This window comes from Ailuropoda melanoleuca, chromosome 13 (assembly GCF_002007445.2).
Source record: "Ailuropoda melanoleuca isolate Jingjing chromosome 13, ASM200744v2, whole genome shotgun sequence".
In the NCBI taxonomy this organism is placed as follows: domain Eukaryota; kingdom Metazoa; phylum Chordata; class Mammalia; order Carnivora; family Ursidae; genus Ailuropoda; species Ailuropoda melanoleuca.
In genome coordinates, this window is record NC_048230.1 from 45,276,351 (window position 1) to 45,298,293 (window position 21,943).

General features: G+C 55.2%; 1 protein-coding gene across 2 annotated transcripts in view; it reads left to right on the plus strand.

The window, feature by feature from the left end:
* ZBTB46 (zinc finger and BTB domain containing 46) overlaps window positions 1-21,943 on the plus strand; it is a 65,781-nt gene that overhangs the window by 4,205 nt on the left and 39,633 nt on the right. Inside the window, exon 1 of one of the 2 annotated variants that reach the window (XM_002925694.4) lies at window positions 16,347-16,970. The exons of the other annotated variant lie outside the window; for it this stretch is intronic. The gene's annotated coding sequence lies outside the window, so the exon portion shown is untranslated. Of the gene's footprint in view, window positions 1-16,346; window positions 16,971-21,943 lie in introns of those variants that run through there. 2 annotated transcript variants of the gene reach the window in all.

Sequence of the window (21,943 nt, forward strand, 5' to 3'; positions counted from 1 at the left end):
GCTGCCCGGCGCCCCTCGCCCTCCGCGCCTCCTGCCGCCGCCGCCGCCGCCGCGATCCCTCCCCCGTCACCTCCGAAAGGGGAATTTTCCAGCTGGTAATTTCTGCTGCGTCAACGCCCGGCCCCAGGAGGCAGCCCAGGGGCGTCCTTGCGCCCCCCGCCCGCGCCGTCCCGCGCGCCCCCCGCCCGCGCCTTGGAGCCGCACCCGGACCCGCCCGCGCCGAGTTTGCCAAGAGTCGGAACTGCGGGAGGTGGGCGCGGGCGGCTCCCCGCGCCCCACCAGGCCTTGGGGGTCATTGTCTCCCCCTGACGCCGGGCACCGGCCTCGTCTCCATTTTAATTGCTGGATGAACCAGGGCGCAGGGGCCTCGGGGCCGGGCGGCCAGAGGAGCGCGGAGGGGACGGGGCGCGCGGAGCGGCCAGGGGCGTGCGGAGCGGACGGGGCGCGCGGAGGGAGCCGGGTCCGCCGCGAGCCGTGTCTTTGTTTCTCCGTAAATAGACATGTCAGTTTCACAGGGTAGCACGAGTCACTGTCTGACAACTCAATCCGATGGCAAATGGGGAATTTTCTACGCCAGGAGGAGGGCTGTGGCTAGTTGGGGTTCCCCCGGCCCCGCTAACAAATTTATTATTTGTAGGTTTAACGGACCACGCACAATAGGGCTGGACCGAGGAGCCTGGGTACAAACCAAAAGGGGTGAAGAACAGATATTTTCTGACACCGAGGAAATATAAACAAAAGAAAGTTTGACAGAGATTTTCAGCGAATTTCCTCACGCTTTCGGTGCTACAATCTCAGCGACGCATTGGTCGAGGATTACAGTGGCAAGATTGTTATCAGCATTGTTTAAAGAAATGCTAATTAGGCAACGCGTTTTGCAAACTGCTGGGCGCGGACACCTGTGCACCGAGTGCTCGCGCGCATTTTAATTGTGTCAGTTGTAGAATCTTTCATATTGGATTTATTATCAAAGCTAACTTTCCGTTTGGGTAACAGACTTGTGGATTCACTCTGTGGCTGGCCCCGCTCGCTGCCTGTACAAGGCGGTATTTCCACTCTGCAAGAATGGAAAATGGTTCGTTCATCAAAAGGAAATTTGGAGAAGGGTTTTTCACATGAATAATAAAGTAAACAGTAGTCTTTTACCATAGTAGAATCCTTCTTCTTGGTTTGATTTGTGATAGTTTTAGATATTTTGAACTGAAAACTTTGGGACGCCTTGTCATTCCAGAAAGGATTAAGTGAATTATTAGGCGTACCTAGGCAAAAGTTGCTGAGATTTAAGCCCTGGGTCCGCTCTGAAGCTCGTCATCATCTTCGTATCCTTTACTGAAGGAGGGAGGGGATGGTTATTGAGTTTTCTTTAGGAGATGGTGGAATGTACTCACTTTAGGCTCTTCAGAAGCCCCAAATTCCGCCTTTCCTGGAGGCCAGCCTTGGGACAACATTTATTTAAACCTCTCATTGACATCATCCTGGATGTAAGAATTTTGATTTGATGAGATAATTTCTGCTCCGGGTTAGCTGTTTTCTGTTTGAAAATGTGTTGTTCCTGTGCTCAGAGCTCATCCAGTCTGGTGTTCAGGACTGGCTGGCTGTTGCCTGCAGGGGCACTCACCCTCTTTGAGGCTCTGTCCCCATTCAGTTATCCAGGGCGGTTCCTTGCCCCTCTGACACCTGTGGCGCCTTGGCCCCGGGACACCTGTGTTCCGGCACACAGTAGCACAGAGAGGGTGGGGCAAGCTCCTGGAAACGGCAAGACCACTCCGGGATTGGAGGAAATCCTCATGCCTGACATCCTTTCACTGTCACACGGGGTGTTATTTACAAACATGTTACACAAAATTAAGTTTTAACAGAGTGAACTTTCCAACATTGTCCTTATGTGGGGCTTTTCGAATTAAGAGAAATTGGGCCACTCTGTCCCTGTGGTGTGTGTTTCTGGGACAGCTGTACAGAATTTCTGCTTTGTTCTCTACCAGAGGTCTTAGACCAGCCTCTAAGCGCCAAGGAGACCCATTTAGTGCTCGGTGTTTAGCAAGGGCCACAGCCCGGGAGCCTGTGCTAGTTCTTCTCTGTGCCCAGGTGCCTCCTTGTCCCCCCCGCACCCCGTATCAGAGCACCTGCCTCCGCAGTCCCCTGTTCTGGGGGTTCCGTATTCCTCTGTGACTCCTGTTCTCATAAACATGTAGGCTTTTTCTTCCTTCTGTCCTAACGTATTTAATCTTAAATTCTGTTCAGCGATGGCAGATTGGCAAGAATTCCCCTGTGTGTCTGCCCCCTCCCCTGGAAAAAGAGGTCCTTCCTGTTGCTACGAGTTGGCTTTAGTGGCCCGACTGCTAGGAATAAGTGGATGATTAAAAATCTCTATTGAGGCCACAGGACTGATGTTAAGTGTTTGAAACACTGCCTGGGCCCGATCATGGTTCTGATGTCCTCTGCCCCCAGCTCTGGCTGTGGCGTGGCTGGGGTCTCACACCATGAGGTCAGGGAAGGTTTTCCCTCTTTCTGCCATTCCAGCCTACCAACCTTGTGTATCTTATATCTGCACGTTCAGGCTTTGTGTTCTGGTCTGCTGGTGATGGTACAATACGGCCTGTGATATTATTTGTAGATGAAAAAGTCGTGGAAAAGAGAAGTAACCTTTCCTTACAAACTAAAAAGTTGTGTGTTCAAAGATAAAAGGAGCGAGGCTGGTCCAATTCAACCTTAGTATGATTTACACAAAGTTTTCTGTTGAATTTCTTATCAACAATGCTGTTAAGTCGTTTTCAGATTGAAAAATTACTAAATACTTTTTAACATCATTTGGACTCAAAAATTGCTAACCTAGGTATTTTACAATAGGAATCAAGGGATAACGTTCACATATTTTTAACAGCATTTACAGAGCTTTTGTGCCTTGACAGGTGTGTGTTTGAGCCACATTAGAGAGATGTTCCCAGGGCTTCTGGCTCATGACAACTCTTGGGCATTGTCGAGGACCTGTGATGGGACAGGTCCTTTGGGACAGGTCAGGGACAGAGTTTCTGCAGGGCATTGGTGGTCTGTTGGGATCAGTCGAGCATTCGTCAGACACAAGAACCACTAATGTGTGACCCATTGTAGGTGACACATGCTAGTGAAACAGCTCCAGAGCTCGGGAGGGGGGGCAGAGTGCAAACCACCTGGTGGGGAAGGGGGTGTCTGAAACCCTAAAGGCCGCTGGAGGGAAAGGGCATCGGTGTAGACTCCTAACTCCTACTCTGTCGGGCACTGACCCTCTGGGTCCAGACCTTGTGGAGTGAATTCTGTTGTGACCTCTGCTTTGCCGAGTGTGGATGGCTGGTGAGAGGGCAGGACCGCAGGACCAGGCGGCTTCTGGGGGCCGTTGGCAGTGATAGCAGTTTCAGATCCCGCCTCCCACAGTGGCACACAGGCCACTCCGTGTCTTTTGGAAGAGCCGCGGGGAAGCGGTCCCTTGTGGGGCGTTTTACACCTCTTTCTCCGTTCTGTCAGCAGGGAGGTCTTTCTACTTGCCAGCAAAACTAAGAAGATCCACCCGTGTGTGGGAATAATCACTTTTTAAAACGGCCTCATTTATAAGGAGTTTGGACAGCCTTGCTACTCACGTGGGTGCGAGTTCTTCTATTTCCCCTGCGCTTCCCTCCCGTCCCATCGAATCTGCAGCTTCCTGCAGAAAGTGAGGCCTCTCGCCCGTGGTGGAGCTCTTCCCCTCCACCGGCTCAGGTGCGAGCAGGGTCCCACAGCACCCTCTTCTCCCTTTGTAGAAAGGAAGGAGGCACCTTGGTGTCTTGGGCCACATACGGAGGGTTTAAGAACCCCAGTGTCAGGAGCCGTCTCGGTGAAAGATGGACGCACCGCAGGGGCACCATGGCTGATGGGGCTTTGCACAAGTCACCTTCTTAGTCCGTGTGTGTGTGGGTCACCTGGCGAGTGGAGGGTCTGACCTGTGGTCTTCCGTCTGTCCCACTCTGAACGTTCCATCCTACTGTCATGCTTGAGGCACAGAGCAGAATGACTGATGGTCTTGGTTGGGCAGACCCAGCCTTGACCTGCCTGCAGAGTTGGTCCTTGGTTTCCGGGGTGTTGAGGGGCGGATGCAGACAGACGGGCTTTCTAGAAGCACGCTCACGTCATCCCCTAGCCGGGCCACCTGGTGGAGGATGGTGTGTGAAGGGAGCAGCACGCTGGCGCAGCACCCAGAGCCGTCTGCAGGGTGGGAAAGCCCAGCCTGGTGGGGACTGGGCAGCTCAGTACAGCTGGAGCGTGGGCCAGAGCGGGGTCGAAACAGCATCGTGAGGGTGACCCAGAGGAGCTGGGGGGAGGATGACGAGCGCCTTTGGGCACCTGTGGCTTTGGGTGGTGTCATGAGCACTGAATCGTAGTCTGTGGTCTTCTCGTCTCCGTGTGGCCCTAGTTGAATCTTAAAACGGTTGATTTTCCTTTCTCATCCCATCCCATTTAAAGTCGTGAGGCTTCTGAGCTGTACCTTTTTATTTAGGAAGCTCAAAGTCAGCTTGGGAAATTTGGAGAGAAGCAGAAATTGCTCAGCTAATTTCGAGGTGGAGAAGGCGGTGCCTGTGGAGGGTAGCAGTTTGCCCAGGATTCACGGGGCCACAGGCCCTTCCTCATCCTGCAGACCCGCTGCGGGTCTGGCCATAGTCCCGTGCCCCGGGGGGAACCTGCCCAGACCTTGTCGAGTCAGATGCTGTCCTCCCCCGTGGGCCTGATGCTTAGACGCACCTCGCGTGCGGTCATCGCCTGGGAGGGGGGCCCGTGGGCCTGAGCAGGTGCAGCGTGTCTCGGTCCCCTCCCTCGTGTTTCTCCGTGTGTGTGCAGGGAGATCGGCACTGCTGGGTGTTTCCCAAACAGTAGTGGGTGGCAGCGTCATTTCACGGTGCACGTTTGGGTCCAGGAGCTGGAGCACGGGGAGCCGCCGTCTGTTGTGGGACCGAGCCCATGTTGGTGGCTGGCCAGGGAGGTCCCAGTGATGACAGCGCGAAGGTCTCTGCGTTCTTCTCCCAGGGCCTGAGAGCCCCTCAGTGCGCGGCCCGGCTGCAGGCAGGGGCGCAGGGAGGCTCCCGGAGCCTTCCAGGAGCCCCCTGGGGGGGTGTGTGCCCCGCCAACAGGCCGACGCCCCCCCTCTCGCAGAGGCTGGGATTGTTGCCGGCTTCCAGACTCAGGAGTTGGCCGGGCGGCCCCGCCCTCATCGGTGCCCCTGCCCCCCACCCCCACAGGCCGCTGGTGGGAGTGCCTCATTTCTCCCGTTTTCTTCGTTTTGAGTGTCTCTCAGTCCTGCCGGGTCAGCACTTCCCTCATCGGCTTCTGAGACGTTAAAGGTGGGAGTTTCCTTGTACAAAGCTTCTGAGATGAGGGAAAGTTGAGGATGTGAGGTCTTGCAGCCCGGATCCTCATGGCTGCTGAGTGCTTGGGCCGGCTGCAGGGTCGTCTTCTGTGCTCGACATTTTTAGTAACATCGCAAGGGTGTCACTGTTACTGGCGTGTGACCGTCTGTAATATTGTATTTCTGAAGGGAAACTGAAGGAGTCAGGACGTTTATTTTTGTAAAGATTTTATGTATTGGAGAGAGAGACCGAGAGATCGCGAGCAGGGCCAAAGTGGAGGGCGACAGAGACTCTCCAGCAGGCTCCCCACCGAGCGCAGAGCCCGGAGCGGGGCTCAATCCCACAACCCTGAGATCATGCCCTGAGCTGAAATCAAGAGTTGGACGCTCACCCCCCAGCACCCCAGGAGTCACTAGACAGTCACTATACAAAAGCCAAGGGTCCTGTCCAGAGTGAGGGGATCCTGTCCGGGTCATCTCACGGCGAGCACTTCGGTAGTTCCGTCCAGCATATTGAGGACCACGTGCTCATCGTAGGTTACCTTTCTGTCTTGGCTTCTAGGTTACGCACGGGTAACTCCGTGAATGGAAGCTTACGTGTTTTTCCACGAGGATATGGTTGTTTTTCTGCACCTGTGGTGATAAAGAGACACATTTCTGTATTATGTCATCGCTTTTATGTCATTTTGTGTGAAGACTTTTTTTTTTGCTTCGACCTCGGAGTATTCTGAAGACCTTTTCGGGGCTCCTTAGCAGACACGAGTCTCCACAGGGACAGTACACGCATGTCCGTGACTGGCCCGCCGAGAGGCTGAACAAAGTGGTTTTTAATATTTGGTAAGCTTGACTTTCTCGATTTCATTCTTATGTTGGCAGAATGAGACCAGAACAAGGAGTGAAAAGGTGACACTGTCTTTGGACGTCCCTTTGAGTCCAAAAGTTGGTTTAACAGGGGGCACCCAGCTGTCTCAGTTGAAAGAGCGTTCTAGAGGCACCTGGGTGGCTCAGCTGGTGAAGCATCTGCTTTTGGCTCAGGTCACAATCCCAGGGGCCTGGGATCGAGTCCTGCATCAGGCTCCTTGCTCAGCGGGGAGTCTGCCTCTCCCTCTGCCTGCTGCTCCCCCTGCCTGTGCCCTCTCTCTCTGACAAATAAACACATAAAATCTTCAAAAAAAAAAAAAAAAGGAAGAGCATTTTCCTCTTCATCTCAGGGTTATGAGTTCAACTCCCACTTCGGGAGTAGAGATTACTTAAATAAACTTAAAAATGTTAAAAAGAGAGAGAAGTTGGTTTGATATCTGCCCACTGAACATGATAGGACCACGTAGTGAACAGCCCACGTAGTGAACGGTCCACGTGGTGAACTGCCCACGTGGTGAACAGCCCACATAGTGAACAGCCCACATGGTGAAGAGCCCACGTGGTGAAGAGCCCACGTACTGAACAGCCCACGTGGTGAACAGTCCATGTACTGAACAGCCCACGTGGTGGACAGTCCACGTGGTGGACAATCCATGGGGTAAAGAGCCCACGTGGTGAACAGCCCACGTGGTGAAGTGCCCATGTACTGAACAGCCCACGTGGTGGACAGCCCACGTGGTGAACAGTCCATGTACTGAACAGCCCACGTGGTGGACAGCCCACGTGGTGAACAGTCCATGTACTGAACAACCCACGTGGTGGACAGTCCACATGGTGAAGAGCCCATGTGGTGAACAGTCCACGTGGTGGACAATCCATGGGGTGAGCAGTCCACATACTGAACAGTCCACATAGTGAACAGCCCACGTACTGAACAGTCCACATAGTGAAGAGTCAAGGTGCGACCTGCAGTCTTGAACTTGGCTTCTCCTCTGCTCCGGCTTCTGGGCGGCGGCTGGACCTGTGCTTTCCTCAGCGTGATGGAAGCCCCACCCTCCACAAACCCTGGTGTGAGTGACGGGTGGGTGGGAAGGTCGTCCGCGGTCCTAGGGCGTTCTCAGTACGGAGAGAGCCATGAGTGCTTTCGAGGTGTGCGTGTGCTCTTGGGGCCCGAGGAGCAGGTTAGGAAGGGTCAGCACCCGGAAGCACAGAGGCCGGTGGTCAGCCAGATGCCAGATGGGCTTTGCTCTTTTCCTCAGAGACCAGGACACACGCCGTCCGCGGAGAAGGCGCAGCAGGGCAGAGCCCCACCTCCTGAGCTTCCCGCCACACCCCCAAGTCTGCTCAGGATCGCTTACGAGCATCTTTTTACTTGAACTGATCTTGGCCTTGTCTTGAGCGAGAATAGCCATGCAACCATGAGTCTGATGTCTTGGCTGCTTTTTTGGGTACACACTGAGATGACCTTGTGACTCTCAGTGTGGATTCGGGTTTGTCCGGGAGCCGGCCGGAAGCTGGCCTTGGCATCACCGTGTGTGTGGACCACCCCTGGGGGCTTTGGGATACACCGGGGTCCACCCTTCTCTGCAGAGCTGCCTCTGCTCCGTGCCTCTGGAGTGGCCCACACTTCCCTTCTCGGGCTCAGGCGGGCGCGTAATGTGTTCCCCATGTCACCCTCGGCAGCCTGCTGGGGAAGGACCCGTGCTTGGGCCCCGGCCACAGAGCCTCAGGCAGCTGAGCGGCTGCCCTGCCTTCCGGTCCTACCTGGGGATCCCAAAGGCCAGCAGCTTTGCTGCTTGGCTTTCCCGGGTGAAGGATAGACTGTATTGGTGGTTCTCACCGCGGAGCCCCTGGAGAGCCTCCCTGCACACTGCTGAGTTGGGTGGGGTGGGTGCTGGTGACACAGGACTAGGGGGAGGAACCCTTCCTGCCACGTGTCAGACGGCCACAAAGGGGGCAGTCAGTGTCAGTTAGGTCACTGCTGGTCAGAGTTTCCTGGGACTGTCTTAACAAAGAACCACAGACCTGTGTCTACACAGTAGAGGTCCGTTGGCTCAGAGTCTGGGAGGCCAGAGGCCTAAATCCAAGTGTGGGCAGGGCCACGCTCTGCAAAGGCTGCAGCGAGACTCCATCTTGCCTCGTCCGGGGCCGGCGTGTGCCAGCAACCCCGGGCTGTTCCTTGTGGGTGCTTCGCTCCAGCCTCTCTGGCCCTGTTCTCATGGCCTCCTCCCCCGTGTGTCTACATCAGTCATACGGAATCAGGGTCCACCATAATGACCTCCCCTTAACTTGATGACACCTGCAGAGACCTATTTCCAAACGAGGTCACACTCACAGGTGCGGGGGTCAGGACTTGAGTGTGGCTTTCTGTGCGCCGTGGTCTGTCCCCGGCGCGTGGGCACCCGTGTCTCTCGGTCCTGCGTGGTGCAGGCTTCTCCAGTCAGCCGTTGTCCCTCCCAGGAACGGCGTAGTAGACGTGGCAGGTAAGAGTGTGCGGCAAGCCTGTACCTGGCCCCACGCCTGCCCCAAGCAGGGCCCTTGTCGGCCGACACGTCCTTCCGGGGAAGTGACAGAGACGGGCCTCGGAGACACAGATGACCATGCCTTCTGTGGACAGGTGTGGCGGGGCCCAGGCTGGGGAGCAGTGACTGGGGTCATGCACTTTCGGGTGGCGGTGGGTAGGAGTGGAGCAAAGGGTACTCAGTGGGGGCAGTTGGGGCGGCCAGAGCAGGTGATGAGGCCCCTCTGGGCACCTGTCCCTGTGCAGCTGAACGCACCTGTGCCGACCTGTCCCGCCCGGCCAGAGCCAGGCAGCTCGTGGGACCCATCTTTCCAAAATGTTTTCAATGCTTCCCCTAAGATACGCCAGGAAACGAGGGACAGCAGCTATTGAAACACAGTCTTCAAATTCAGAAAACCTGTTCTAGTTTTGAAGTAACACGTCAAATGATGTCGTTATGTGGCGGGTCGGAAGCTCCTAATTGTGAGCTGTGAGAGCCGGAGTGTTCTGTGGTGCCTGCAGCGACTGGGGCATGTGGACGTGGCTGTTGTGGTTGATTGTCCACATTCACAGAGGTGCAGTCCCTCTACCATGGACCCTAAGGTCACCAGGAGGGTTGGAGGTCATTTAAGGAGCTCAGGTGCTGCGTGCTCCCTGGGCAGTCCGGTGGGATGGCGGGGTGGTCACTGCTATCACTTCCATTCACACTCACGGCCACCCCACAAGTAGCGGCCCTGACGGGGGACGGAGCAGAGGCCCCTGCAGACTTGTGTGGGGCGTGACCTGCGTGTCTGGAGCCGTGGTCTGGAGGATCCGACACCAGATCAGAGTCTCTCACGCATCTGCATCCCTGAATCACGGATTCTCCCGAAATTGGAAAAGCTCTGTGGTTCTTCCATAACCTCAGTTTTAGATACATGTCTTGGACGTCTTCAGACAGGTGCAGAATGGGAGACAATGTCCGTCACCCAGCGGCAGTGGTTCCCGCTGCTTGGCTCCTCCCGCCTCTTTGCTTTCCCTCCTGTCATGCTCCGGGTGTTTAACGCACACTTGAAGGGCTCTGGCGAGTGAGCGTGGCTGCACGCGCACTTGTGCACCAGCAGCACTTCTCCGTGGCCCCGCCTGGCCAGGGCTCCGTGCTCCACTGGAGCTGTGCGTCTTCCCTGCGGGACCGGGGTCTGAGCGTCCCCCCTGGAGGTGGTGCCTCTGAAATCTCGTTCATTCTGTTTCGTTGTGTTTATTTGTTGAGAAATTGGAGCTGCTGGTGCGGAGTGTTGGCCTCGCTGGCTGCATCTGTGACCTTGGGAAGCCCTTCCCTGTTCCCCTGCGAGGGTCTGTAAGAGCAGGCGCGGTGCGTGGGGCCGTGTGCGTGGCGCTCAGCCCTGGCAGCGCAGTCATGACGCGAACGTCAGGATTTTCAGTTCAGGGGCGCCTGGGTGGCTCAGTCGGGTAAGCGTCCAGCTCTTGGTCTCGGCTCGGTCGTGATCTCGGGTTGGAGGAGCCCCCGGGGCTCGCTCCCACTGCCCTGAGATCACGACCTGAGCCAAAACCAAGTCGAGCGCTTAACCGACTGAGCCACCCAGGCCCTGTGTGCTTTGTGTCTAGGAGACGTACATGGAATTTTCAAGATAATTATCACATGGAAGTTTTATTTTAAAATTTAAGGTTTGTCATTGGTTAATTAAGCATAGGAACATCTCGTAGATTTGGTTATCAATGAGGAGGCCTCACTTCTCTTTAAGTTGATTTTCATTTAGTTTTCGCTAAAACAAATGAAATTCACCTCTGCCTCTCTCTTTTACGTGGGAAAAGTGGGTGTAGTTTTGCTTGAGTTTGAACTTTCCTGTTACTGAGAGCGTTTGCTGCGAAGGGTCACCGTGGCGACGGGTCGACGCCAGGGCTAGTCTGGAGTTTGAGCGTGGCAGGTCTTTCCTTTTGAATATTTTCATGCGTGCTTCTCATTTTCTGTGCGGTCGTGAGCTATTTTTGCCTTAGTTTTTTTCCCAGATAAGTCATTTTTACCCAGAGCCAGTAGTGGGTCTGAGGAGTGTGCGAGCCGGTCCCTCCAGAGCAGCGGGAGCTGGCGGAGTCGAAGTGTGGCCAAGCGACGCGGGTTTCCTTCTACAGCTCCTGTGTCGTGAGGAGAACGTCAGCAGAGCTGGGGAGGAAGATGGTTTGTTCATCCAACGCTGTTCACACGCAGTTTCCTGAATCCTCAGAAGATGAGAGGCCACAGCCGTGCTCCTGTGGTCTCCCTCCTCTGACCCCAGCGAGCATGGAGTCTGGCCGGGTTAGCCTCCACTCAGGACTCGGCGGGCCTGACATGGCCTGGGGACGCCGACTGGCTTGCCCCTCGTGCTCACAGGCTAGTGTGTATGACCGTCACTCATGCCATCCTGCTCAAGGCCACTTAGCTGCCACCCCCTTTCCTGGACCGCCAGTGCGTGAATGATGTCACCGAGTTCAAGGGGACCCAAGAGGTGTCAGCAGGTGCCATCCCCTTTGTCTGAGCACAGAGGGAAATACTAGTAGAGAAAATGACAGTCGGACAGCCTGAACCCAGGGCCCCACTGAGGAATTTCCTTTTGCTTCTTAGAAGTCAGAGTCGGGGTCCCGGGGCTGTGGCAGCCGCTCTGTGCCACGTGGTCAGGGGTGCGGGCAGGAAGGAGCAGGCTGTGTTCTCCTCGGGGAGGACCCTGCTCCACGCGGTTCTAAGGGTGCAGATGAGCCATGGGCCCTGCAGGGTTCTGGGACCCACGGAGGCAGACGGTCCTCGGTCCCGTTAGGAAGATTTGTGAAAGTCACGCACAGGCTCCCCCGTGGTGTTTCCAACCCACAGATGGGCGTGAAGACGGGTACGTGTGGATTTCTCTTGTACCTGTGCTGGAGTCCTCCTCCTGGATGGTAATTTCATACGTGCTATCCTGCTCCCTGCCAGTGTTGGGTACGTTCATCTTTTGTCTTTGAGTTTTATGGAAAAGCGGCTGGCTTTGGAGGGACGCGGGAGATGTGAGCAAGCATCTCAGGGTCCATGTTCTCAGCTGTCGTTTCTTTCCACTTACTTATTACAAATTTCTGAGCGTCAGTGTAAATAACATTTACTGTAACTCTAAGCTGGGTCTCGCTCAGTTTTCACAGGCCGTATTCTTCTCGGCTGTTTTCTGACTGTCAGGCGTTCGCGTAGTCTTGCTTCTTGCTATTACAAATAGCAGTGCTAGCAGTGTCTTTGAACAAATTAGCATTTGGGGCCATTTCCTCGGGTAGAATTTCCCAAAGTAGAATTACTGGTCAGTGACGCACACGTCTCGTCTCACCACGTGCTGTGGCCTGTGCTCCAGAAAGACCGTGGCTTCTGGTTCTGTGGTGGCCCGTGACCCCCATTCCTGGGTTGTACGACTTCGTGTTAATTTTTCAGCTTCATAAATGCAGACTTTTTCTTGGAGATCTTTTCTCAGAATCTGGTAGTTTCCCCAGTTTCCTATAGGCCTTGCCCAGACACCTTTGAAGGTTTGTTAGGTCCCAGGATTAATTTTGACACTGGCTGTGGGGCTCGCCTAGCATCCCTGCCAAGACCAGCCTCAGGTGTCCTCCCGATGGGGGCTGGGGACAGGAGCGTGGGGTAGATTTGGTGAAGAACGTAGATGGTGCCTGGGCTGTGTGGCACAGACCCTTGTCCCTGAGGGCTTTGTCATACAGGGTCCCACCACCCCACGAGTGTGTCCTGGATCCCTGACCCCGAGCTGGTACCGTTCCCGCAGCAGGGCTGGGAGGATGGCGAAGCCACCGGGACCCCTCCCCGGGGGCGGCCCAGAGAGCCAGCACTTTCTGAGCCCACTTTTCAGCTGTGGTCACTGCCAGCAGGGCAGACCTGAAGAGCCCCTCGTGTGCCCGCCCCGTCCCCAGAGCACCGAGTAGTCCCCCTCGAAACCCAGGTCTATCCTTGTGAATCGGGAGTTTCATTTCTTAAAGTGCCTTGGGGCTGGTCCCAGCACAGCCCTTGACAGAGAGGGGCTTTCCCTGGGAGAGGCCCTGTCTTCCTTAGGTGCCAGAGAGGGGGGACAGGATGCCTTAAGCCTCCCCTCCTCCCGCCAGTCCCACAGCTTGCTCAGGGAGGAAAAACCAGCCGCTCCCCCAGGGCTCCTTTCATGAGGCCCCCCCACCTCAGGGCCTGCTGGCCAGCTCAGCCCCAGCTCGGCCTCCTGTCTTCATCACATGCCCCTGCCTTGGGCCCCTGCAGCCTGGCCTGTGCCCCCAGCTGATGCTGCCCTGAGTCGGGGGGCTCCGCGGGCCGCTGTGGGGTATGCCGGGGACCTCTGTGATCTGTTCATTGTCGAGACCTGGCCAGTTCTGGGACTGGTGTATCGCTGATGTCCGTGTGAGTTAGGGAAGCTGATTGATCCATCACGGGGGCCACGCGGTGGGGTAGGGCTCGTCTCAGGCCCCGACTGCCGCTGCATCCCTGCTCTGGCCATGACTGTTGGCTCACTCAGCAGCCATCTGTCTGTCCGTCCTTCATTTGTTCGGTGTGTAACGAGTGCTTACCTGGGAAAGGCCCGTGGTGTCTGCAGAAATGAGAGCCGTACTTGGAAACACGTCGGATTAGCTGGCTGAAATTCTGTTGGGTACCAGAGCCACACTGTGCTGGGTCCCGCAGTGCCGAGGGGGCTTGCGCTGTCTGCTGCCCACCTAAAACGTTTGCAGAGATGTGGCTCTGAACCGTCCCCTCCAGCTTGCTTGGGGCGATCCAGGCCCAGGGGTTCAGGAGCCGGACCCCTGTGCACGGACGGCCCCTCTGGTTTGCAAGTACACAACTTCTCAGGAAAGAGACTAATTAAAGGTCTAGGATTTGACTTGATGTGAACAAATGTTGCAAAATGTTTCAGACTGGTCTGTCTGATTCGGGGTAGGTGGGAGTTCTCTGAATTATTCTTACAACTTTTCGAGTAGTTGCGAAGTGTTTCAAAAAGAAAGTTGAACAAGGCTGACCGGAGGGCTTCGTCTGCTGCCTGGGGGAAGGCCCTGCTTCTCTCTCCTTTCCCAGGTGGGCTCTGTTCTTGTCTTGGTGGCAGGGAGCACAGTGTGTAGAGTTCATCTTTCAGATTTGACATTCACAGAAATAGTTTTCCTGTCTTGTGAAGCTGATCAGCTTTCTTTTTAAGAAAAAAAAATTCAGTTGATTCGTGGCTTTTCCTGGGACGTTTATAACTAAGTATCACAAACTGGGGGCTTGAAGCAACCGAAGAGCGTCCTCTGGCGGCTCGGGGGCCACAGTTGAAATCAGGTCCTTGAGAGGCTCCTGGGGAGGGTCCGTCTACCTGTCTAGCTTCCCGGGCTCCGGGCCCTGGGCTGCGGCCCCATGGCTCTGCCTCTGTTCTCACATGGTCTTCTCTGTGTGTCTCTGTTCAGATTTCCCCTTTTTATAATGACACCATTGAATTATGATCTCATCTTACCTTGGTTAAATCTGCAAAGACCCTGTTTTCAAATAAGGTTATGTTCGCAGGTATTGGGGTTGGGACTTCAGCATGGCCTTCTTTGGGACACGACTCACCCACAGCAGTGAGTGGCTGCCTCCATCCCCGGCTTTGCTGTGAGCTGACGGGCACCTCGGAGCCCACCCCAAAACGCGTGTGCTGTCACGTCTGGACCTATGTCTCCTGGGCACCGATGACGTGGCGCTGGGGTGTCACGGTGTGTGGCTGTGTGCTGTCACATCTGGACCCATGTCTCCTGGGCACCGATGACGTGGCGCTGGGGTGTCACGGTGTGGCTGGTTGTCAGCAGCCTGACCGTCCACATACAAGGCCACTACCCTGTGAGCTCCTTCTTCTGCCAGCACTTAATACAGGGCATTTAACAAACATTTCTCAAGAGGTGCCTGGGTGGCTCAGGCAGCAAAGCGTCTGCCTTCAGCCCAGGCCGTGACCGGGGGTCCCTGCATTGGGCTTCCTGCTCAGCGGGGAACCTGTTTCTCCCCTGTCCCCACTCATGCCCTCTCTCTCACGCTGTCTCTCTCTCTCAAATAAATAAATACAATCTTTAAAAAAAATATTTCTTGCATTCAATGTGTAAGTTTCCAGTCCTGCAGGTTTCGTGTGAAAAAGGTACTAGAGTTGTGTTGACCCAAGGGTGTGCATGGAGCCCGTGGAACGTCGAGATGTGGTTCCTGTGCTCAGAGGCCCCCAGACTCCACCGCAGCCCACAGCAGAGGCTCGAGCACTGTCTTGGGAGCGCCTGGAAGCTTCCGGAGGAGGGGGCAGTGTCTGGCGGCTGGAGGGGCTTGCTGTCCCTCTTCTATTCCGTGCAGAATTTGCCTTTGCAGGTCAGACCTGTTAAATTAGCACGTTTGTACTGCCCAGTGCCTTATGCATAACCAGAATGAGGTAAAAGGAGCTTAACTGCCCGTTAAGACCAAGTGTGGTTTAAAGAAGAAACATCCAGAACGAGACTCGGGTCTAGCGGGACACGTCTGGGAGGGTGAGCGTACACACCCGACCTCTTCCCCTTTCTTTCCCCGACCCACAAGACAAAGAAATTCCCCCGGACCAGCTTCCCAGCAGCGGAAGCAAAGAAACTGGAAGTCAGAGCGGCCGCATTAACTCAGCCCTCAGGTGGCACATGGGACTGGCCCGTATCCGAGGCCTTTCTCCAGACTCCGGACCCTGCCTGGCCCTTTTCTGTCCTCTCCTACCCCCCCCCCCCCCCCCCCCNGCATGCTTCTGTGTGCCAGGACCTGAATTAGGACCCCTCCCCCTGAAGCGCTGGTCTCTGGGCCCCTGTCTTGGTGACTGGTGCCCCAGCCCCCTGAAGCCTGGCAGAATCCTCGGCCGGCCCGGCACTTGGCTCTCGGCTCGTGTTGGACCTCTTCTGGCCCTGCCAGGGCTCCCACAGGGACTCCCTAAGGGCAGTGCCCACACCATCTCTGTTCCGAGGTCTTGTACGCGCTCGGAACCATCCTGAAACACAGAGGCTCGTTGGCTGTCAGGGTTCCGTGGCCGACTGGGTTCTTCTTGTCCATGTGACGTCAGCTGGGCCTGCATTCCCCCGAGAGCTGGGCTGGAATGACCAGGCAGGTGGCTCAGTAGTCTGGCACCTGGTGAGGTCAGGGCTGGTTTGGGATGCTGCGGTGGCCCTTCACCCCACACCATCTTAGGTCAGCTCCTGTAGCTGAGTAGCTGGCATAGACCTGTCCACCTACAGAGGTGGATGCTGCCAGCTCCTTGAGGCTCAGTCCCAGGCCAGGGTCAGTGAGGGAGCCCCAGACCCTGAACTCTGGGGTGGTGGCTCACCGGGGGGCCTCTTCATAAGCCAGCGCTGTCCTCTTAACGTGTGCTGCTCCCTACGGCCGCCCACGAATGGTTTGTAGCCCCCTCTGGGGAGCTGCCCCTGCCCAGCCCCTCCCCATGCCCCCACAGCACCTTTATGGTGATCTAGAATTGTCCCTGCTATGGCTCTGGCCTTCTGGGGAGAGGAGCGCCCTATGTGGGAGGTGGGAGGTGGGGTGGTGCCCTCAGCCTTGGGTGGGCTCCAGGCCTTGGCATGCAAACACAGTGGGTGGTACGGCCTAGAATTTTGCTCCCTTGCTTAGAAATTTTTTTGGAGGGTCTTGGGTGTAGGGTGGGGAGGGGCTCCACCCGGGTGGTGTTTGGACAGGGGGCACCTGGGCACTGGGCCCTGTGGCCAGGGTGGGGTTGCATCTGAGAGGGGAAGTGACGCTGAGGCAGGTAGGGAGGCCGGTAGGGAGGTGGGGGCGCTCCAGGCTCCTGTGAGGACAAGGAACCGAAAGAGGCACAGAGGAGGGGCCGGAAGTGGGGGTGTGCCCACAGGGCCTCCAGACCTGAGGCCGAGCAGCAGGAGGGCCCCCAGGTTTGCATTTTTAGATCACGCTGGGGCAGTGTGGAGAATGTGAAGGCCTCTAGCTCCGCTCTGTGCCGGTTTGTCCTCAGTAGAGAAAATCTGGGGAATAGCACGTCCCACCTCGCCAGCCACGGCTGATACTCCGACGTATAGAGAGTCTGATCTGTAAAACGGTGTCTCATCGTGGGTACCGTACCCTCGAGTTTTTCAGAACACAGTAAACCATTGCAACAGCCCCGAGTATGGAGATAACGTCCGTGTGGGGAGCTTGGAGCCGAGTTTCACGGCAGCTGACCTCTGCCCTCGGACGCACAGGGTCGGGCAGAGGGCACTTTCCCCGGCGATGAGCTTTGCTTCTCCCACCTGTCTGATTACCGCGTGGGCTTCGGCTGCGGTCCTTGGCAGGTGCGTGTGGTGTGTGAATGTGCGGGGCTGCCTAACCAAGCACCGCGGACCGGAGGTCTCCACACGGAGGTCTCTTCTCTCCCGGCCCCAGGGGCCACGTCCTCCTTGGGGGCATCTGTCCCTGTGTCTCCATTGTGTAGGGACAACGCCAGTCCTGCTGGACTAGGGCCCATCTGGGGACCTCATCTGACCCAGTTACAGCTGCAACCACCACGTCCCTGAGGGAGGCCACGTGCTGGGAAAGTGGGGTTAGGAATTCAGCAGTTGGATTTTGGGGACAAAAGACCCCACAACAAATGGCGATACGCAAGCAGGGATACTTTCACGGAGGCAGATGTCTAATCAACCGACAACCGACTGTTGTCATGTAAAGAGCGCCTCTCAGGGGTCTGCATGCGGCTGGGACACCGTCACAGAGGACATCACCCCCAGTGCCAGGTCGCTGAGCCCTCGGGACCCCTGTGCAGCCGGCGGCTGCCGCCCTGCCCCTAGATGAGTTCGCGCTTTCTAGAACTCCACACACGGCGGCTCGCATTCCGTGTGATTACGTTGAGATTCGTGCGTGTCTGAGAGCGTGATGTTTAGGCACTGGGCTGGGGGCACGTGGACACCTTCCTGCCGGGCGTGTCCCTGGGTTGGGACCGGCCCCACGGCCCCGGGTCCCTGCAGACGCACGCGTGCGCCGTTTCCGGGTTTGACGGTCACGCTGCCGTGTCTGCGTGCGAGCCTGCGTGCGGGGCCGTGTTCTCACTTCTCCTCACACCTCGCGTGGGGCTCACGGGGTCGTCTGGTGTTTGGTTGGCTTCTGAGGGTTAGGGTGTGTGTGCGGTCGTCGTCGGCGTGTCCCCGAGGCCTGAGGAAGTCGAGCCCCTTCCCGTATTTGGCGGTTCAGGTATCTTCTATGCGGTGTGTCTGTTGGAAATACGGCCCGTTAAGAAAATCCCTCCCAAGTGACTACAGGAGGGGTGTTGAGCGTAGTGAGGTTGGCCCGACATCGTGGGGTCGCCCTCTCCTCCGCGGCGTGTCGGCGGGGCAGCCTGCAGGCAGCGTGGGCCACACGGGCTCAGAAGGGCTTGGTTCCAGCGCGAGGGCTGTCTTGCTTCCGCTCGAAAACAGGTCCGCCTGCTAGATGACAGTCAGGGAGAAGCTTGAGTAAGTTCACATTGAGCTTAACAGACACGCACAGGTTACAGGTTACAGGTAAGAAGGTGAGTGACCTCGGCGTAACCTGGGTTGGCGCAGGCGTTTGAGAAGGATGCTCACGCCTTACGAGTTGTTCCAGATCAGATGTGGGCTTTTCTTGGGTGGGACTCAGTGACCGGCCGGGGGTGGGGGGTCCCGCCGGCTAGTGCGGCTGACCCGATGCTTGTTTGCTTGTAACAAGGGCGCAAGGTTTCCACCCACCGTTTTACATTTTTATGGGAACCAGGTTCTTCCTGGCGGAGCTCCTGACGGCTGAGAGGAGCAAGGGACCCCAGCTTGGTCCCTGAACTCGGAACACGCGATGCCATGAGTGACGTGCGTCCACAACGGTCTTCGGATTTCGTGGTCCTTGTGCATTTTGAGACGTGGTGATGCATTTGGACTCTCCCCGTGAGGCACTAGCAGTCACGCGACAGCAGAATGAGTGAGAAATTTGTGTCTTCAACAGGATGGCCTCTGCTGATAATTTGTGATGGCATTCTTGTTGAGACCCCCTTACCTTCAGATACTGGTAGTAGAAGGCATTGGAATGTAGCCTGTGACTCCCCAGACCAGAGATTGGGGTGCCCTGTCCCGAGCTGGTGAGGGCCTGGAGACAGAGATGCCCAGCCCTCAGCATCCTGGGCGCCCGAGTCCTAGAGCCAGCAGGACGCGCTCCTGTCGTGTGGAGAGGAGGCCGCAGGGACCAGTTCCCATGCTCCGGTGGGAGCGTTTTCTTTATGTTGGAGCCCTCGGAGCCGCATCCTTGCTCCTGGGTCACCGTGCCGAGCGGCGTTCACCGGAGCCAGCACAGGACAGCGGCGTGGGCTTGGTGCCACGCTTGTTCTGAAGCTGGCTCCTCTGTTGGCCGGGAACGTGATGTCTTTGAGCTTTGGGTCTCCTGGCTTGCAGCCTGGGGACGCCCTCCGCCTTCCCTGGAGACTGCGGGATTGGAAATGGCACCCAAGTGTCCTACCTCTTGCCTCCCCGAGGACCCCCCCTTCCTTAGGAGTCTTGGTGACCTGCATTGTCCACCGTGTCCCCGGTTGTCCATGGTTAGGGCTCCCAAGTCTGCATCAAACCCCCCAGAGCTGGTCAGGTGACGTGACCTCTCCAGTCTGGTCTGGAACGTGGATCCAAGGTGATTTGGTACCAAGGTGGTTCTGTTTTATAAGTGATTCTGTCGGAAACAGTCTCTCTCGATCAGCAAGCTCTAAGTGGGGAATCTAGAGGGGAAATAAGAAAGCAAGTTGGGAAAAAACAGCAGGGAGAGGGTGCAGCTTTTCAGGGGTTTCTGTGGCACCCTCATGCAGCCTCGGGTGCCGGGTGGTGACAGATCACCTGCTTGCCCTGTGGTCTCGCCCAGCCCTTAGACCCTGACCTCGCGACGCTTTGGCATCTGTGTTTCTTCATGGACCACAGGCTCTCTTTGAAAGGGCCCCTTACCCACGGAGGGTGCCACACGTGGGCCTGGAATTCGTGAGAGTGCCCTGTGCTCTGCGTAGCCACGCAGGTTACCTGTCCACAGGTGTGTGTCTGCGGCCAGATGTGTCTCCATGAGGTGGTCCACGGCACCTGGGCAGGTGCTCTGCTCTCCGTGCCCTCAGAGAACCTCAAGGCTGCATCTTACCCGTCAGGCCGTTGTACGACACGACACCTGTGGTCAGGTGGTGGGACTCCCAGGAGCCCCTTACTGATGCTGAGAGATTATCAACCTCGTAACGGAAATTCAGCTATTCTCCTAAAGCTGCTTTGGGCTTGGATAGATTCACGTACCCTTAATATTTCCATCGCAGACTCTCATTTTAGACTCCATTTCTTTTTAATATACAAGTAACTTTTTTCCCTAATGGAAATTGTGTTGGGGGGTCCCTGGGGCCCCAGCCCTGCCAGCGCAGCTGGAAGGGAGGGAAGAGGGTGGTGGGAGGGTGCCCAGGACCTGGCCAGCAGAGGGAGAGGAGGGATGAGAGCCTTTTGGCTCTTTCGGCCTGTCTTCCTAGCCTCGGAATGTAAAACAAAGTAACCACTTATCTCACCGGGCATTTTATTTTATTTTTCATTTATTTTAATCGTATTGCCAGTAAAATACAAAGGTGGCTAAAAATTAGAATCTGTCGGTTTTAACATTTCCATGGAAGCAGCAGCTCAACAGTGGTTTTTAGATAAATATTAAAGGTTACCTGCTCACTTATGAGGAAACAAAAAACAATTAAAAATAAAAATTTTAAAAAGAAAATCAGAATATGTTTGTGAGCCTGACAGCCCAAATTAGCAAATACTGTATTTTAATAGAAGCCACAGACCTTTACTCTTCGTTTTTAGAAATTAAAGTATTACAGATGAAACTGACCCCCCCACGTTACATTCCCCATCCCATTCCTCTCATCTTCCCTCCTAGATACATCCCACTTCATGAATTTTGTGAGCATTGCCACACATATCGCGAAAGTTGCTCTACTAATAATCGTGATGATGGCAAACATAGTTTAGTCTGTGTAGACGTTCTTATAAGGATTTTGTGGATATTAACTCATTTAATCTTCATAACTAAAGGTAGGTATGATTATTACTTTCATTTTACAGATGAAGAATTTGAGGCACAGAGAGGTTGAGTAACTTCCCCAAGGTCGCACAGCCAGTAGTATTGCAGCCAGTATTCCGGTCCATGCACGCTGACTGGACGGAGCGTGTGCTGTTGGACTCACCGAGAGGAAATGACCACTGTGCCTCAGGAGCAATAGTGGGGTTGTTTTGTGCAAGTCCTTTCTTTAATTTCAATAAATGTTACCATTTGTAGCCCTTTGCAACATGACATCTTCATGAAACATTTTTGGTGTTTATTCTTTTTGACGTGTGTAGACCTAGAATGTTTAAGTGTTATGCAGTGTTCGTTGAGGGCTAGCCGTGGCACAGGTACCGATTTCACCTTTTATTTCTAGTTAATGTCTCCCACCATGCATAGGTACAAAATGTATTTTGTGATGAGAATCTTAGTAACTTACTTTTTCGAACCATTAAAAGATTGAGTTCCAGCGTAGGTAACAGAGTGTTACGGTCACGTGTGAGTGTAGTGATTCATACCCGGTGATCATCAGGGTAAGTGTGCTCTTATCCCCACCACCTGTTTCACGTGTCCCCCACCCTCCTCCCCTCTGGTGACCGTCAGTGTGTTCTCTAGACTGAAGAATCTTGTTTCTTGGAGTGTCTTTTTTTCCCCCTTCGTTCATTCGTTTTGTTTCTTAAATTCCATGTATGAGCAAAATCGTGTGGTATTTGTCTGTCTTTGACTACTTTTGCTTGGCACAATACTTTCCAGTTCCATCCATGGTGTTGCAGATGGCAAGATTTCGTTATTTTTGTGGTTGAGTACTATTCCAGTGTGTGTGTGTGTGTGTGTGTGTGTGTGTGTGTGTGCACCTCCTTTATCCGTTCATCTGTTGACGGACACAGGCTGTTTGCATAGTTTGACTATTGTAAATAGTGCTGCTATAAACATAGGGGTGCATGTGTCCTTTCAAATTAGTATTTTGTATTCTTTGGATAAATACCCAGTAGTGGAATGGCTAGATCATACAGTATTTCTATTTTTAATCTTTTGAGGACCCTCCATACTGTTTTCCAGAGTAGCTGCACCAGTTCGCATTCCCACCAGCAGTGCCTGGGGGCTCCCCTTTCTCTGCGTCCTCGCCAACACCTGTTGTTTCTTGTGTTGTTGACTTTAGCACTCTGACTGGTGTGAGGTGATGTCTCATCGTGGTCCTGATCTGCATTTCCCTGGTGATGAGTGATAT